At 41.5% G+C, this 3404-nt stretch overlaps 1 long non-coding RNA gene across 3 annotated transcripts; it reads left to right on the top strand.

Annotated features, from left to right (window-relative positions):
- The first annotated feature begins 353 nt into the window (after positions 1 to 353).
- Positions 354 to 2687, top strand: LOC127300088 (uncharacterized). 3 transcript variants are annotated; one of them, XR_007850914.2, is made up of 3 exons: positions 354 to 1113; positions 1233 to 1377; positions 1485 to 2687. It is a non-coding gene; the product is annotated as an uncharacterized lncRNA (long non-coding RNA). The 3 variants fall into 3 exon arrangements; XR_007850916.2 differs by having other exon boundaries at positions 354 to 1377; positions 1485 to 1590; positions 2525 to 2687; XR_007850913.2 differs by having other exon boundaries at positions 354 to 1377.
- The last annotated feature ends 717 nt before the right edge of the window (positions 2688 to 3404 follow it).

Here is a 3404-nt window from a genome sequence, read left to right as displayed (position 1 = left end):
CGGTCTTCTGGAAGCTTCGTGGAAAAATAGGACCCTGGGCGTTGATTTCGTCCAATTCCGAGAATATTTCCTTACTAGGATTTCTGAAACCAAAAACAGCAGAAAACAACAACTGGCTCTTCGGCATCTCGTTAATAGGTTAGTGCCGGAAAATGCATAATAATGACATATAATGGAGTACAAGTAAGTGCGACCCCCTTTGCCCCATCTTACAGCGCTCCACGATGGTGGGCGAGCAGAGAACTATTCCGAACCGTTTGATCAGCGAACAGAGTCCCGCCTCGATCTCGACCGTCGATTGTCACAGAGTGTGATAGCATCCCGCCCGACGGAAGCCCTAGCCGCCACACCCTGCTCTTCCACGCTCGCAACCTCGCACCCTCTCGCTCCCGCCCCTTCCTCTCCTCTCCGCCGCCGCCTCCCTCGCACCGGTGGTCCACAGCCCCAACTCGACCGGCGCGCTGCTGCACCGCGCGGGATCCGGTGAGTTCTCCGTTGAGGTAATCTCTCTTAGATTGAAGCCTGCCGGGGTTGCTCGTCGCCCAGCATCTCCTCCATCTAGGTTTGCCGCAAACAACCTCGTCCAAGGTCGAGCCAACCGCACCAGTGCTTGACGAACATGCATCGGGAGCTCGACTACAGGTAGCCGGCCAGCCGTGCCCCTTTCCTCTCTCTTCCCCTGCAAACCGGTCCTTGATTGGGAGGAAATGGACATGCGAGGAGGCAACGAGGACTTGCAGATCAAGTCCCCGGGACTTCAGTTTGATGTCTCAGATAAGGCAAATGCGGCAGGGAATAACTGAAACATGCTTCCTGAGGCCTAGGCCCTCCTCATAGTTGTTCAGGTACTGGTGGTGGCCAAATGGATTGATCAGGTCACGCAAGATCTTACCAATGGCTTGAGCAGGGTCTGAATCGATGGAGAACATATATCTTTACTTGTTAAACGACCAGAATATGGAAAATATGTGTGAATAGGAAGCAATCTCTGGTACGGTGCTATATCCCGGCGAGAGAGAAACAACCATCGTAGATGGATGTATCTGTCTACTGTATCTGAGTGCTAGGATTCTCAATTGGGCAACAAGTTACCAAGCTACTATATCTATACATGTAAGAGTGGGCCAATTCTCTGCAAAATGATCTACCGCCCATGTAGTTTACTTCTTGTATTTGTTTGTGTATAGTAAGGACAGGCTCAGTGAGTTTTCTTCCATACACTGTTTTTTCAGATGTATGAGATGAACGAAATTTTATACTATTGCGGCAGCGCTAGGTAAACAGTGCCATTGATGGAGTAAATCGTGCTTATGCTCTTAAATTATCTCTACAGATGGATACTGGATCGAGTGTACCCGGTGTACTGAAGTACGGCAGGTTAAATAAGGCTCTATTACAGTCTCTCTTTAGTTTCTCAAATTGATCAATATTCATTTCTTTTCAGTATGTTTGCTTTTATTAACTTTTTCTACTTGTATTTTCAGTGAGAAGCAATCCCTCCGATATCTGCCTTTGGACTAGCTATTCTATTTGAACCAACAGGGTATTGCAAGTATTTCTAGCGTCTATTACAGCCTTATTAGCTATTAGGTAATAACTAACTTATCTCTGCCGTCAGTTTAAGAAAACCCATATGGGAGAAGTTTTTTTTGCTGTGAAAACCCATCTGTTATACTTAGCTGTGACGGGAGGGCATAGCTGTTTTTAGGTCTAAATCAATGATGGTGTTATGGTGTTATGATTATTCATTTGCAGCTGCATCATTTATTTCTGGAGCAATGGAAACTTTATATAGATGCAAGGTTCTTACACTTGTGTTTTCTCACATGTAGTCTTGGCATGAATTTTTATGAAAACCATTTCTCTTGCAGAATAGATTGGCATGAAGCAGTCTGCCCTTATCTGGTCTTTTTTCTTTCTTTTGCTGCAAATTTATATAGATATTTCTGTTACAAGTTTTCTTTTACACCATGTAAAACATTCATTAAGGGACTACCATGAGAAACTCTGCTCTTGTGGCCGTGAAGGTATCGAGCATGTTTATAGGAACTATCGATATTTTTGCTCATGGATTTTCTTTTACACCATCTGTCTTATTTATTGGCGTTTAGTGTTTACCTTTTATGACATTGTAAATTGAGTACATGGTTTTTCCTTTGGCAGTTTGGCAGAACATGTAGATTCAGAACATGCTTTTTCCTTTATCCTTTTATGCTAAAAAAATATGAGGAGATGGGTATGCTGTGATATCAGCAGCTACCAAGGCCTATGAAGCTATAGCCTAAAAAGAGAACATTGTATGTCTGGCTTTGTCTCATGATAAACGTAAAATTGTTCTTTCTCCATGCTTATGTGAATCGATTTATTTTACTTTTCGATAATGTAAATGTAATGTATTACATGGCCATCAACTGGATGCCATATTTAGTCATTAATTATGTTTCTATCATACTTAGTGTACTTTGGCATCCCAGATATCTTGATATTTGTCTTAATATTGGACTCTTTCATGAACAAATATTAGGAGAGAATAAGACTGGAGGTGTGGCAGGAGGTGCTCTAGGCGATCAAAGTGGGAGTTTTTTCTTTTACAAAATTATTCTCGTATCACCTGGAGAGTGCTCTCTGGTTGCAAGATGTAAAATTGACACATTCTTTTGCAATACGATCTGGCTGTCTTGCGCTCCCATAGTTTCAATGTATGTCTCTGTTCCAGAGTCTATTTTATGGTTTCTGTGATAAGTAAACAAAGGAAGGGTTCAAAATTCACCACCCAAGCTGTCAATCAATTTCTTTTCAACGTGCTAAGCTATAACATAAATACAAACTGAGCAAGCTGATCACCACAAGACCCATGTGACATGTATTTGGGTGTTAGGATTGGTACGCAGAGCACCAGTGAGGAGGCGCCCCAAGGGGCGCCCCAACCACTAGTGTGTATAAAACATGTGAGTATCATCATAAAAGTAGCATGGAACATAAGAAATTATAGATACGTTTGAGACGTATCAAGCATCCCCAAGCTTAGTTCCTACTCGTCCCGAGTAGGTAAACGATAACAAAGATAATTTCTTAAGTGACATGCTATCATAATCTTGATCAATACTATTGTAAGCACATGTAATGAATGCAGCAATCCAAAACAATGGTTAATGTAATGAGTAAACAACTGAATCATATAGCAAAGACTTTTCATGAATAGTACTTTCAAGACAAGCATCAATAAGTCTTGCATAAGAGTTAACTCATAAAGCAATAGTTTCATAGTAAAAGCATTGAAGCAACACAAAGGAAGATTAAGTTTCAGCAGTTGCTTTCAACTTGTAACATGTATATCTAATGGATATTGTCAACATAAAGTAATATAACAAGTGCAATATGCAAGTATGTAGGAATCAATGCAC

The sequence above is a fragment of the Lolium perenne genome, chromosome 5, assembly GCF_019359855.2.
Source record: "Lolium perenne isolate Kyuss_39 chromosome 5, Kyuss_2.0, whole genome shotgun sequence".
In the NCBI taxonomy this organism is placed as follows: Eukaryota; Viridiplantae; Streptophyta; class Magnoliopsida; order Poales; family Poaceae; genus Lolium; species Lolium perenne.
Note: the sequence above shows the minus strand (reverse complement) of the source record. Positions and strands in the feature narration are given on the sequence as shown.